Source organism: Pithys albifrons, chromosome 17, assembly GCF_047495875.1.
Source record: "Pithys albifrons albifrons isolate INPA30051 chromosome 17, PitAlb_v1, whole genome shotgun sequence".
Taxonomy (NCBI): domain Eukaryota; kingdom Metazoa; phylum Chordata; class Aves; order Passeriformes; family Thamnophilidae; genus Pithys; species Pithys albifrons.
In genome coordinates this window covers 3,081,147-3,096,317 of record NC_092474.1, presented here as the reverse complement: position 1 = coordinate 3,096,317, position 15,171 = coordinate 3,081,147, and positions in this window count along the sequence as shown.

The following is a 15,171-nucleotide window of genomic DNA, read 5'->3' as shown; positions in this document are numbered from 1 at the left end:
TCTGGGGCTGCAAAGGCTACAGGACACCTGTGGTGGGGCAGAGAGCTGAGCTGCTTTACCCTGGTAAAGATGTCCTTGTATCATAAGGACAGGTGGCAGATGATCTCTGCCCATACTTTGGGATCCCTTCCTTGCTGTTTGCTGTAGACATTTTTCCTTCTTTTTCCCCTCCCCACCCTTATATTTTTATGGGATAGGATGTTAAATTACAGAGTAGGAAGTCATGAGGTGGATGGACCAAAGGCAGCAGTTCCAGGACAGATGAAGGGTTGGAACTGATGCAAGGCTGTCTGCCAGCCTGACGAGAACATCCTGACAGCACTAGGTGAGGGGAGAGAATGGAGAGGGGCATGAAATCCACATCAGGCATGACCAAGAGCCAGAGATGGGGCTGGCTTGAACTGGGACAAAATGCTCTGTGACTTGCTTGGGGGGGGGGGACGTAAAATCAGGAGCCCTCTGCTCTGCTGCATCCCTGCGTGCCCTCAGGTATGCTGGGGAAGGGAAGCACGATTCAATCCTCCTCCATAGGGCAGGACCAATGATAATGTGCATGTCTGGAGCACTCCCCCACGACGTCAGGCTCAGGAGAGGGGCAGGGTGCTGCAGTCTGCTGTCGTGCTGGGGTGTACTGACCGACTGCCACTCCCCTCTGCACTGTTTGTTTGCTCAGGCTCTGCTGCTGGAGCTCAGGGGGTTGTAGCAGTTTCTTAAGGTCAAGATGAAACCTCCCAGCTCTGTATCTGCTTTGCTTGTCACCACCTGGGCTGACAGGGCTGCCCTGCAGCACAGGGGCCACTGGGTCACTCCCAGGGTGATGTCCTGGCTATGTGGGGTCAGTGTTGCTTTTCTACATGGCAGAGGCTGAAACTCTTCTTTAAGTGCTATAAAACCCAGCTCTTAAACCACACACGGACACCCAAAATCCCTACAAAGCCCATAGGGCAAGGGACTAGAAGAACCTCCAACACAACTGACCTGTACAATTCAACTGCACTTCGAGCCCCACTACCAGTGCTCCAGTTTATCACAGTCGTTTCCCACAGCTCCACAACTGTTGTTCTCAGTGGGAGCTGAGATGTTGCAGTACCTGGAAGATGCTCAGGATAACTGAAGATACAAGAAGATACTTCAGTCTGGAACCAGCTAAGAGCCCTGAAATGGTCACACAATGAAATAAGACTTGTACCTTAAGCACCTGAAAGTCTCATCAAACAAAACCTGTTCATGAAGAATTTGCAATTTATGTTAAAGTCCCTGATTTTAGCCCTTAAACTTTTGGCTATTGGCCTGAGATGCCCACTCCCAGGATGGCTGAGCAACATGTCACATACCAGCTTTACTTACTGCATTACAATAGCATTCAACGGGATTTAAATTAGCTGCAGCACTCTAATCGTGTTGCTTTTATAACAGCAGCAAGATAACTCCCAGGCGTTGGTTATGTAGCCTCTGAGGGAAAGAGATTTCAGATGTGTTCAGCAGAAATGCACCGTGTGAGCCATGGTTATAATTTCATTAACAGGATGCTACTCAGCCCCTACTGGGAGTCGGAGGAGATTAGCATTATAATGGGGCTCAGACGCCTTCCTCTGCGTTCACACGGCTCTCCAGCCTGCAGGAGGATGAGCTGTCGGGAGTTGTGATCCTCAGACCTCTAGCCCAGTATTTGACCCAAACTTGAGGCTTCTCTGAACAGGCACAGCCCCTCTGCTGGGACATCTGCTGGTGTCTTCTGCAGTGGGACTCATCGGGGTCTGGCATCCCGTGCTCAGTGAAGGGTTGCTCCCATTCTCATGAGGCTGGACCCACAGTGATGGTCAGGGCGCTGGGGGCTCATTTTCGTGGGATAGAGGGATGCTGTGTGGGAGGTGAGATGTCGAGTACCAATATGATGTGCCTGCCACTGTCCCATGACAGGAGTTGGCTCCACAATGCCCGAGGCATGGCCCTTGCAGGACAAACCTTCACTAGGCACTCAGACACATTCCAGCTGGACTTGGGCTACTTACAGAGCCAAGAAGCCTGGATTTACTGTCCAGGCACTCCAGCACCCTGGAAACTTTCAGATCCCCTCCAGTCACCTTCTCCCCAAGCATGGGCCTGCCTGTTGTGTCTGGCTCTGGGGACAGGCAGGTGGGTGTCCATGCAGTGGAAGCCCTGGATGCTTCCAAGGGAGACTCACAAGTATTGACCCAAAATTTGAGTGCCCCTTTCCCCAAAATTTGAGTGCCCCTTTCCCCAAAATTTGAGTGCCCCTCCTGCTGTGCAGATGAGGAAATGCAGTCTCAGCACACCAAAGCTGTACAAGGCTGACATTTCCAAGAGCTCTCAACACCTCTTGCTCACATGATTGTGCCATCTCTCCCTGGCTGTGAACACTGTGCCAGCACTCTGTGTGCATCCTCTGGGAAACTCAAACTCTGCATTAGTGTCACTAACTCTGCACATGGCACAGACACACAGGGCCTGTGCTCAGCAGGAGGAGAGCTGGGGCAGCCCAGACAGGATGGCCCCTTCCCACAGCAACCAGACTAGCAGCTTCCCACAGCCCAGCCAGTGCCAGCAGCCAGGTTCCAGCCCTGCCACCAGCCTGGGGAAACTGGGAACAGCAGTGGGAAGAACAGGCATAGATGTCCCCTCTAACAGAACTGCACCAAAACTGTCACACACCCCCCAACAGCGATTTCTGCGGGTGCATTTAACCTTCGTGTCACAGCAGGGACAGGTTCTGACCACACAACTGCAGACAGGCAGGAGGCAGGAGCTTTCCGGGAGCTTTCAGGCTGTTCCTGAGCACTTTAGAGGAGATCTCAGCAGCCCAGTCCTGGTGCAGACTGTGCACATCTTTGCACAGATGTGTCTCCCTGTGGGAGTAGCAGGATCCTCGACAGGGTCACTTGAGAGTGGCAGCAGGCCCAGGGCACAAAGCTCTCTGTCTCACTTTTCCTATTGCTTTTTTAAGTACTCCCAAGTTTAAACAAAGTTTCTCTGGGATTTCTTCTGGAACTCCACTGTTTCTCCATCAGTATGGCACCATTTCAAATCCTTTCATGTGCAGAAGCTCCCGAGGCAGTTGGTTTTCCTGAGCAGATTTCTCACCTTATCACTTAGTCCCATGGTTCATTTTCCTCGGCTCCTTTTATGCATTCCAGCTCAAAGCATGAGATTTAACTGAACCTGTCAGTGCCAGGATCAGACCCAGCAGGTTCACCCCAGCCTGGGACTCTCACTGGGGGCTATTCCTCCAGGAAGGAGCTGGCCAGCCCCATGCCCCCTGGAAAACCAGTGCTGAGATGTCCCTGGAGACATTTCTTCTCTTCCAGCCAGTGTTGGGCATGATGAGGTGATTGAATTGGTCTTTTCCTTTACAATAGCTGACTTTTTTACCAAACTATTTCTGCCACTGGCCATTCTGCAGCTGATGGATGGGATCCCATCACAGATGATGTCCCAAATGCTGAGGTCTCCCTCCTTCCCCTACTTGAGAGGTGCTTCTTTCCTTTCCCAAATGAAATCATTTAGAAAGCCAAACTTTTAAAGGGAAAGGATAAAACTTGACTCAACTCTCTTATTTCTTCAGAATAAAAATAGTATATTGATATATAATTGTGCCCAACATCTCTGAGTTTGCTTGTTCTTGCTCTACCTGTGCCAGTGGAGCTGCTGCTGCTCAGAGGACACTGTAACCCCCAAACAGCTCCCTCAGGGTCTGGGAGACAGCACTGAGGTCCTTGCAGGGACAACATGTCCCAGAAAGGATCAGAGTTTAGCCCTAAGTGTGCAAAGTGAGCTGGTCAGCACAAGGCCAGGAGGAGCCTTGTATTTTTGAATCATTAATGAAACTGTATATTTTTAGTAGAAAACTGCAACAAGTTCACAACTTTGGTTTTTTTTATTAACAGATCAAAGCATGTTAAAAATCAGAAGGAATAAAAATGGTGCCCTCTTACATCTATATAAACTCATCAGTAATTTTGTTTAAGTACAGCATGGGTTCCTAACACTCTGCAGGTGTAAGACTCTCTGCTGGTCTGGATAGCTGGGGACATGGATTTGTAAGGCCTGGTGTGTCTGATTGCTTAATGTGTAGGAGCTGGGGCTGGGAGGCAGCTCAGTGAGGGCAATGGAGCCCAGCTGCTTGGGGGCAGAGGGAAAAGCCCCTGGGAATTCCCAATAAATAGCTGAAAGCAAGTTGTGTGCCTGGTGTTCTTGCTTCTCACTTGGAGATGTGGAAGAGCAGAGCTGAGGAAATGGAACAGGTAAAATTAAACCTGTGCTATATAATTTTGGCAGTTGCATTAAATTTGAGGATGAAAGTGAGATGGGAAGGGGGAAAAGTGATCTGGATGTGCAGTTACCAAGGAACCAGAAAGTGAAGTGGCTCTGTTTTCTCAGGGTGGAATTTTTCTTTTCTAGCTATGTGATCTCATCCTTTAAAGAAAACTTTTAAGGCAGTAACTAATGTTTTTAAAAATGCCCTTTTTTGCAAAAGAAGTTCCTAAAGTATCTAACTCTCTTAGCACTTCAAGTAGCATGCAGGGTTTCAGTGTTGTTTCTTGTTGCTTTGTTGTTGTTTGGTTCTGTCTGGAGTTGGTCACTGGCTTCTGCAGTGGTGACACACTTGACTCATTCCTTCCCTGGAGCATTCCAGAGCAGTGGACCCTCTTTCCCCACAGGAGCTTGTGCTTGAAGCAAGATGTATCTTGTTTGGGAACCAAGCAGGACTGTGCCTGGGCTGGGGTGACAGTTCCACAGCTCTGCTCAAGCAAAGGGGCTCATGGGAGCTAAAATGTTGCAGAAATCTCAGTGTTTCACCACAACTTCTTCACTCAGTTCTGATAAACTAAAAAAAGTCTTATCAGGGCAGCTTTTCTGCCTCCAGGTGCCCAGGGCATTGCTGCCATGGTGTCTCCCTGGGTGTGTAACCTGCTCCCTCCAGAGCAGCCAGTGCTGTCCCACTACCAGCTGGGGATTTTTGGCTGCCTTAGGATGGCAAAGCTCTTGCAGGGTGCTGGGAGATGCTGGAAGGGGAAGCCTGACACTGTGCTGTGTGCTGCAGGCTCCAGGAGAGCCCTGCTGGGAGCTGCACAACAGCAGGAAGGCTCTTCAGGCTATTCCCTGTGTGGAGCAGAACAAGGGCTGAGCGATGCTTTTGCTGTGTTTCTGTGCAATTTAGATACATAAATGTTCTATAAAGCAGTGGGGCTGCTTCCCTCCTTTCAGTTGTTGGTGCCAATAAAAGGAGATTTCTCTCTGCTACCTTTGAAAGAATTCCCAGCTTTTATCCAATGGCAAAACTTTTCTGCTCCTTGATTGTGGATGTAAATATGCTGAGGACTGTGAGGAGAAAGGGAAAGTCTTACAGTGTGGGGAGAGGAAACAGGAAAACACTCAGAGAGCAGCAATGAAGAAGCACTGCAGTTATAGGTGCAGAGCAGGACCTTGGCAGGGACAAGCTGCCCTGGGATGAGGGATCTTCAGCCCTTGGCTGAGCAGCTCTGGCCTTGGAGATGTGGAAGCTGATGGGATGCAGTGCCCTGGCACATCCTGAAGTGGTTTTCTGGGTGAGCGATGGAAGGTGCTGTAAATCTGTGGTGTTGTAAATCTGTGAGCAAGGAGCTGCTGTTTGGCTCCTGACTCTCATAAAGTGCACACAGCTGCCTTGGGGCCTCACTTGTGGAGTTTAAACACTGCCAGGCTCACAAGATGCACTGTGGTGAGCTGGTTTGGAGAGTCTCTCCTTTTTATGGCTTCCCCAAGCATTGCAGCTGTATCTCCCTTTCCTTCTGGTTACTGTCTGGCTGGTTTTTCTTTGGCTCCATCTCTCCCCCAAGAATAGCCCCCACCCTGGGCATGCCCACAGCCATGAGCTCAGTGTTGGGACTAACACCAAATAACCAGGATGCACCTGAGCACATCTGAGGTGTGCAGAGCATTATTTCTTGTCCCCAAGCCACAAGCAGCTGTGAGGTGGTTTGAGGGATGAACTTCATCCCTCTGTCACTTGGGTAGGCACAAAACCTTTGCTTCAAGTGCCTGTGAGTGACTGGCTGTAACCCAGACCCGCTTCTGTTGCTGAGACTGGCAGTCTTTTCCCTTTCCTCCACAACACTGCCTGTCCTGCCTTCTGGTCATGTGCTGGCTAAAGACACAACACTAATGTTGGGGTGCAATAGTCCTTCTGCTCCTGGTTACCTGTGTGAGCTTTTCCAAGTGTTTCACTTGTTGTCAGGCTGATGAGACTACGCCAGGTCACTGGGAGCTCCTGGGCTCAGGTGGGCACCAGGAAACCTGCAAGTCAGCTGGTCTGGTGTATCAGATAACCCATCTTTGCTAGGGAGTTATGTAAGAGGGATAAGAGGAAAATAATGGTCAATGTCTAATATTTGGGCAGACTGGGGGGGTTGGTGCTGGAGATTTCAATTTACCACCCCAGCAGTGCCTAAGGAGGCCAACAGTCATGTTGGTCTCAGCTCCCAGTATGGGGCCAATCGCTGTGACTGTGGTGTGTGGTAACTGTGCTGCACTTGATGTCAGCTGCTCCTCTGAAGCATCCCCAGGGCTCCCATGAGCCTCCTGCTTCTTATTTTGCTGCACAATGGAAATATTCTTGCTTTTTAGTTGGCTGCACTCAGTCACTGGAGTTTATGTCCCATTTGGGAAGGTGAGTGCCTTCTCCCAGCTCTCCTCTTTAACCTCTCTTCAATCTCTGTTGATGGCACATTCAGCAGCATTTCCCACTGCCCACCGGCAATTACAGATGAAATTATATATCTGTTACTACAACCTTTTGAAATAAATGGCTCTTTTGTAACTGTTAAATCTTCATGGCTGTCCTTTAAGAATCAGAATGAAGGAAAAGTGTTTTGTTTTGACAAGATAATTTAAAAGAAGGTGGAAATGTAATTTATTATTTTAATTTCTCTGTTTATTGTAGCTGGTGGGTTGTTTGGGGTTTTTATTTGCTAGTTTCTACAAATAAGAGTCTGTCTTATTCCCTGTAGACACAATGCTGTGTCTTTCTCCCTCCAAGGGATAACTTACCTCTCTTGACACCAACGGGGTCTTTTCTACCTTTAAAGTCTCTGCAGCAGCCTCTGTGATCCTCAGCTCTTGAAGGAAATATCAGAGCAAAACAGGCAGGACATGGCTAAGTTTGAGAATATTTTTATATGTTCTGAAGTATCTGTCCTTAGGCATGTCTCTGGAGCAGGAGGTGTGATGGTGTGATGAATTTCAAATCAGCCCTCTGTGGGTCTCCTATTTTCCAAATAGGTTTTATTTTTGAAGCCTAAGGAAATACCCTAAATTTTTTTTCATTGGAAAAGCTTGTCAGAGGATACAATAGCTTTTTCACATCTAGTATCTGTGGGAAGAGCAAAGTATGTGAAAGACAGATATTAGAAGACCTTATTTAGTAAAGAACTGGTATGTTTGAGGTTTCTGATCCTGTAAGAAATAAAGATCAGTGAACCACCATGTGTACTAGCAATACTGATTTTCACTAATTGTATTCTGATTTCTGCTTCTTGGGTGTTTTCCCTTCTCCTTTCCCTCAGTTCAGCATAGCATCTGAGAGTGCTCAGCTGGTGCTCTTGGTGAAGCTTGTGGCCTTTTGCAGTCACCCAAGTCTCAAGGGCCAGCAAAGGGCATGGTAGCCCTGGCCTGGTTGTATATGTCAAGCTTCTTTTGGCAATTCTTCTTGAGTTTTCTGGGTTTCTTTTTTTATTCCTTCTGCTTTTCTCATATCTCTACCTGTCCCTTAAGTGTAGCTGCCCCTGGTACAAGAGCAGCCAGAGGGATCCTGGACCATGACCTCGAATGCCATGCAGGCTCATCCCAAATGTCCTGCCTTGCCCCAACACCCTGAGCAGATCCCCCCAGGGGTAAGGCTGGCATGTCCCTGCCCCAGTCCCATCAGCCCTGTGCCTCCTGATCTCTGAGCATCATTCCAGGAGGGATGAGACGGAGCCCTGTGGCTGCTGTTGTCTGAGTGACTCCAGAGTGCCACTCGTTGAAGGAGACAAACACAGGTGAGCTCCTGTGCTGAGCCAGCATTCTCACACAAATTAAATTACATGTAGGGCTAAGCCTAATTGTACCAGACAGCAATTAGTTTGGCTTTACCATCAGGAGACAGGTAGCTTGTCATGGGCAGGGGAAGTTGCTCGTGTCCCTGGGAGAGGACTTGTGTTTGCTGAGAGCTCCTGAGGGATGGCTCTGGTGGGACAAGGGCTTGCATTTGGGACAATATGTGTTGCAGTAGGGCAGAAGTTGGGTATTGAGGTGCTCTGAAGCAGCACACCCTTCACTGAGCCCTCACAGCCCTGTCCATGCACACTCTGACTGCTCCCACACACAGGCACAGCTGAGCAGAGCATGACCCTCCACTGATGTGTGGCCAGGGTATTTCTTGGAAGTCAGTGGATCTGGGATCCTGGACCTTTGTTATAACAATCTCCTTCCTTCCCACAGACACATGAGCACATTAACTGAACATCTTGTGCTCTGTCCTGTATCTTCCTCAGAGACACAGTGCTGCTGTCAGACTGGGGTGACTGGGGGCTGCTGGTTGTGCCCAATCTCATGTGGCATCTTCAGATCAAGGTGTCACCTGCTCACCCACCTTCTCCATACTGTTCCCAGGCCATGCTCCTGCCTGTTCTCAGGACAAAACAGGGACAGTAAAGAGAAGAGCAGGACAGTTTTGAGCCTCCTGCCCACTGGAGTCTCTTCTGACTGCTTAGATGCAAAGAGTTCAGGTCTGAATCACTCAGCAGTGAGGCTTTAGAAACCCCAAACTCAATTGACTGAGGATTTGCAGGAGCTAGACCTTAGTCTCCTCATTCAAGCTTTAATAACATAGGGAATTAGTGGTAAAGTATTGGATGATTTAAAAATAATAAAACATTTCTCTAGTGAAGTTTAAAAAAAAAAGGCATTTGATTGTGCTTTGATTAATCACAGAGAGAGGCTGTGTATAAACCATCCCTTTGGACACCTCACTGCTATCACCACCATAATGGAAGTTTGGTTTATGTAACAGCTTGTAATGTATATGATGCACTTTAGTCTGCACTGTGGACATAGAGATGAGCTGTGCTGTGATTGCCAGCAGCTGTGGTGATCTGTTATTCTGAGGACACAAGGGGGTAAACAAGAGCTTTGCTGTAAAACTGGGAGACTTTTCAGTAAGACCTTTAATAGAGCAGAGAGATTTTGTGCTGTATATACCTGGGCATCATTGCAAACAGGGAGATTTACTGGTAGCTTCAAGCCAGAGGGTTCATGAGCAATTTATTTCCAAAGCACTGTGCTAATGCATATGCTTGTTCTTGGGAAAACCATTCAGGGATTTTTCCTTTTTCATTTTTACTTTTGTCCAGGTCTGATGCTGTTCTGTCTGCTGCAGCTTCAGCTTCTAATGCAATATGACACAAGTAGCTGCTTAGGATCCATGGAGTAGAGAGAAGTCATTAAAGTTGAATCCTGAGAAATAATTAAGTTCCCAAAGTTACTCCACGAATTGTGCTACTGTTTATTTCACATGAGTTCAACATAGAGAAACAGAATCCTCCCAGTCTAAATGGGGCTTTCATTCCTTGCATTCATCAGTCTGGAGGAGAGCAAAGTAAGAGCAAGATGTTCCTCCTGGGACTTGGTCTTGACTTTCCAGTAGTGAAACCTTCCTCTTTCAAGTTCCTTTTCCAGCAGAAGCTGCTTGCTCTTAACCTCAGTGCCAACTGCTATGGATGAGAACAGCTGCCAAGGCAGAACTGCCACCAAGAACAGATTTCATAGAAGGGTTGGCCTTAGTTAACTGATCTTCCTTCTGGCTTCAAGCAGGGAGGACTGATCAGGTGGGTGAAACTTCTTTAAGTTGTTGCTTTGCTGAGAAGGTCTAGAGGAAGCTGTGGAGCAAGAAGCCTTGAAGGTAGTGATTTGTGTGGATTTAATGCACTGAAATAGTTTTGCTTGAGAGATGCAGGGCTTTCCTGTTAGGGTATTAGCAGGGAAGTTGGGCAGCACTGGCAGCTGTCCTTAGGTTGTGCTTAGCTCTGCTAAGGACCATGTTAATTTTGTGGGCAGTGTATTTCCAATAGATGAATTGTTTATAGCAAGGAAAAACCCTGAATTTGCAACACTGGCTCCAAAATATCCCTGGGTTTTGCTGATGTTTCAAAACAGGTTTCATGGTTGCCAGCTGGGCTTTGTAACCAACTGGGCTGGGGAAAACTCCTGGACATGTGATTTGGGAAGTGCTCAGCACTGAATCCAAACCTGTGGCTCAAACATGTCTTAAAGGTTGTTTGCTTACTGAAGAAGTTTAATTTAAAAATTCAGACTCCTAAATCCCATTATATAGGGGAAGAAGCTTGGACTGATCTGTGTGAGTGCAGCAATGGCTTTAGGCTAACGCTGATTTTCCTCACCTTTTGAACTTCTTCATGAAGATCTTAAGGCAAGAAGATCAAGGTCAGATGAGGAGAATAAGAAATAAAATGTAAAACAAGATTAGGAAGACCATGAGGAGACTGTTTTCCATCATCCTGCACCAGCTATGCCTAACCTGGTCCTGACAGCCTCTTGGTCTGGTGGGCAATGGGGTTAAAATGTCACTATTTTTACGGCTTTCCATAATATCTGTCTTATATTTCTATTTTAATCTCCTTTCTGCTTGTCCCATCTTTATGAAGGTTTCTTTCCTGTCCCTTTTCTGCTCATGTTTTCCCTGGGTAAGCTGGTATGGTCAGTCTGAAGTCCTTTCCCACAAAACATCTGAATGCTTTTTGTTGCTCAGTTGTTGAACACCAAGTAATCCTCATCTCTGTAGAAGGGAGATTTGTATAACTAGAAGGTGAGGAACACCTCTGGATTTATCCAGAGTTCAAATCCAGGGCTCTCAGCACCTTAAGAAGTCACTGCCCTCCAAGAGGAGCAGTCAGGGATGAGAGGAGAAAACTGAACTCAGTGAGGAGCAATTATAGTCAAAACCCATTTATCAGGGACTTCATGGAACTGGCAGGATGGGTTGGGCAGAGGAAGAATTTGGGAGTGAAGCAGGAAGAGTAGAACAAGGACCCAAGGCCAGGGGTGTGGGGTCTGCAGGTCTCACAGCCCATCAGGCAGGTGAGGTCTGTTCTGTGTCACCTGTGGCTCCGTGATGGAAAGCATTGCTGTAGGAACCTTGCTGACCTTGCCAGGAAAGCCCTCCAGATGTCTCAGCCAGGTTTCTAGAACGGTTGTCAATCAACATGTCACAGGCTGAAAGAAGAGATATGGCTATGTCTAATTGCTGAGATGTTCTGCCACTACTGAAGTGTGTACCTGTCTCTGTAGGTCCAGTGTATGTGTGCATAGAGCAGGCTGATGGCTTTTCATGTAGGCCACATAATTTGCTGCCTTCCTGACTGACAGCACAAACATGTGACAAAGCATTATAAAAGCAGGTCAAAGGGCTTGTGGTTTTTCCCTGGCCAAAGGACAGTCTGTTGTGTCTAAGTAGTGTTAAAATTAGTACTATTTTCTACTGGAAAATTCCATCAAATCCTACTTTATAGCTTTTAATTTTTTTGTTTGCTTTTCTCGTTGGCCTTTCTTTTCAGTAAAGTGACTATGTACTGCTTCAGGTTAATTAACCTCTGAACTTCTCATCATTGCTTAAGCAAGACATCAGCATCCTTTCATGGACTGTTATTAAAAAGCAATGGGAACAAGGATGGGAATGCTGCTAGTGAAGAGAAAATTACACTTTAGTTTGCTTTAACATGGCAGTCTGGCCTGTCCTTCTGCCTGGCTTGTTACTACAAGATCTTGACAGAGGCTTTGCTATATTGGGGACACTGCAGAAAAGCTAAGCCTGGAGAACACAAGCTTCTTCTGTATTGTTTTATAATTCATGGGTGCTAATGCCTCAAACACTGCTCTGAGAAGCACATGGTGCAGCAGGGAGGCAGAAGTGGCCAGTGTTGTGCTAACTGGTGTGTGCTTGTGTCTGCTCAGTGGCCATGTGGCCTTGAGCTGAGTCTTTAGGTGTCACCAAGGGAGTCCAGCAGTAGGCTGAGATGACCTTGTATCAAGTGCCTTCCTCTTGGAATGATGAGCTTACCCAGGAGAAGACAGAAAATAACACATGTCTGCAAGCCAGGGAGATGAAGGAAACTACAAAATAATATTGCTCAACCTCTTGGAGTACAGTCATATTAGAAAAAATATCCTGGGATGGAGTGGTGGTGTCCTCAACTTACAGGGTGTATATAACAGGCAATGGGAGGATGGCATTGCCTGCCTTGAGCTTGCTTAGAAGGAAAAATTCCCAGGCAGAAGGAGCAGCATAGAAGGAAGTGGGAATATTGTTTAAGCACCAGCAAAGGAAAGATGTGGACTTCATGGCCAGGTGGAGGAAGGAGCTCATTTTTTGGTGCTAAATGAGCAATAAGAGACAAAGCAGAGTTGTCTGTGAAAACCTTTGAAATAGAGAGGAGCAGTTTGTGTTTGATCTGGTGGAAACAATTCCACAGAGAGAGTTGCTCAAGAGGAGTGCTGAGAGACAGGCAGAGTGTTAGGCTTGGAAAAAGACCTCTGAAACAGGATTTGCTACAGGTACCTACAGCAATGTGGCTGGCAGGAGGATAAAAGGTGTTTCCTGCAGAGAAGCAGGCTGGGGAGAGCTGCAGCTGTGGGGGAAGCCAGGAAGGCTACATTTTCCAGCTGTTATGTGAGAGAAATCTGTAAGATTTAGATGTCAGAGTGAAAGGGAACTAAGCTGAGCTGGTAGTGAACTGCAGTGGGATGGTAGTGCTGTCTCAGCCTGTGGAGGTGGAGCTGGCAGATGGACATCCATGAGATGCTGGAGATCCTTTATGCCAGTGTGTGGTTACATGAGAACAAGAGTACTGTGAGCATCCCCCCGACTTCCCTGCCACTTCCAACTTTGGCTTCCATTCTTTATTTTTAAGTAATGAGAAAATGTCAGTAGATTGATTTTTTAATTTTTTTTATTTTTCCCAATCAGAGGAGAAGGAAGCAGAAAAGCTGTATACTCCTGAGCCATCTGTAAATGCTCTGATCCACTTTAGTTTCAATTATGGAAAAGAAAGTTTTCTAAACTTCCCATGAGTAATAGTTCACGTATGTGTAACTGTGTCTACTACTGGTCTTGGAAAAATGTTTAGGTTTTTTTATTATTATTGGTTATCCATCAGTCCTAAAAGGAGTCAAGCAAATAAATAACTTCTGTATTATATTAACTACAAGTGAGCAAATTATATTCCAGTGACCAGCTTTATTTTTTTTCTCTGTGGCTACCAAAGCTTCTAGAGAACAACAAGGTAATATCACAAATGGCCTCATTCACAGGCTTTGCAGAGTAAACTGATTCACCACTTGGGCTCAGCAAGAAGTCCATGGTGCATTGATGTCCCTTGGAAATCCCATCTATGCCTGAGCTCCCCTTCTCTGCAGCACTGAAATTTCTGTGTCCCTGCCTGATAGGGCAGAAAATTTTCCTTTCTTAACTTGCCAAAATAGGAGCCTCTGCAGCAATAAAACAGGGGGGAAGAAGTTGTAGAGTATCTACTGATAAGAACTGCTTCATATTTAATGCAAAGGATATTCTCAGCATAGCTGTGTAATTGGGAAATTAAATTGTCTGGGTGTTGTCATACATGCTAATTGTGCTAAAGACACCGAGGAAAAAATCTTCATCTTGCACTTGGCATATACAGTTAGAAGATAATGACATTTTAAATTCACACTCGCCATCTTGGTGCACAAAGGTGAAAATATTTGAAGTTCGTGCATTTGGCTGGAATGAATGTGGAAGGAAAACAAATTGTGTATTTGTTTACAGGTTTTTCCAAACACTGACAGTTACAGGCAGATCAGGGAAATGCAAACTTGCAAATCAGCTTTACTAGCATTTCTTGTTTAGCATAAAAGTTTTGTGCTCAGACTGTAGGTATCCCCATAAATAGCTATATCTGCTCCTTCTCTCTTTGCTTGCTCTTACTTACAGCTGTTTACAGTTATCTCTATTTTGTTGTTGTGCAAAGCAAATATTTTGGCTAAAATGTGTTGAAATGCTGTTTTAACTGAGTCATTCATTTCCAATAAATGAAGCATAAAGAATGCATTTGGGAAGCTACACTTAACAGAATTAAAATCATCATGCTGCTCCTGCCTTAAATAAATTCTATTCAGCAACTTGCCTGAGTAATGAATGGCATGAAAACTCCATCAACCCTCTCTCAGTTCTTATGACCTGAGCACTGTGTTAAACCTGCACTGTTGAGGTGGGGTTTTATTGACTGAAGGGAAGAGAGAAAAAAAATATTCACAGTTCAGTTTGTTCTGAGTTGTTCTTATTGCCCAGCTCTGCTCTCTGTAGCTGTAAGGAGCTGATGGCATCCATACAATCTGTCTTGTTATTTTGGGCACAGCTTCCACCTTCCCAGGGAGAGCTGCTCTTTTATTACATTCATTTGGTTAGAGCAAAGTCAGAGTGATTACTCATATGCTTAAATTTGAATGTACATCCTGTATATACACAAACACAGGGTTTAGAGTGTCTCTGATAATTTCTTGGGTCTTGATCAAGCAGTGTTTGGTTGGAGAAGGAAGTCTCATGAAATAAAATTAAATTATGGAAGAATCTCTCCCTGCTGTTTGTACATGCCACGGTTGTAATTCTTTTGGTATTGTAATTTGTGACCATTTTTTGATCAATGCACAGAAATCTAGCACCTTTTCTCTTGGAATTGCTTGCTAAAAATGTTTATAAATATGTCAGAAATTGATTTGAATATTGTAAGGGTATGAGCAAAGCATCCAGTGTAAATAATCGTGCACATTGCAGGTCCTTGTGGTGTAAGAGTGGTTCTGAGGTGCTCTTGTAGCACAGGTGTTAATAACTAATCCCTGGGCAGATGGTGAAACAGGGCAGGTATTGGTAACTGCAGAGGATGGGGAATCCAGTGGGATTTGGCCACCTCAAAACTCAGAGGTTTTTGTGGCATGGATTGTTTGTTCTCTTTGAAAATCTCAGCCTGATTTGCAAAACTGTTCAGCTCCTACCCTGCATGTGGCTCTGCTCCAGTCCCAGTCAGAGGAAGGATCACAGTCCTGGAAATGAGCCCACACCAAAGTAGTTGGGATGTGAGCAGGGAT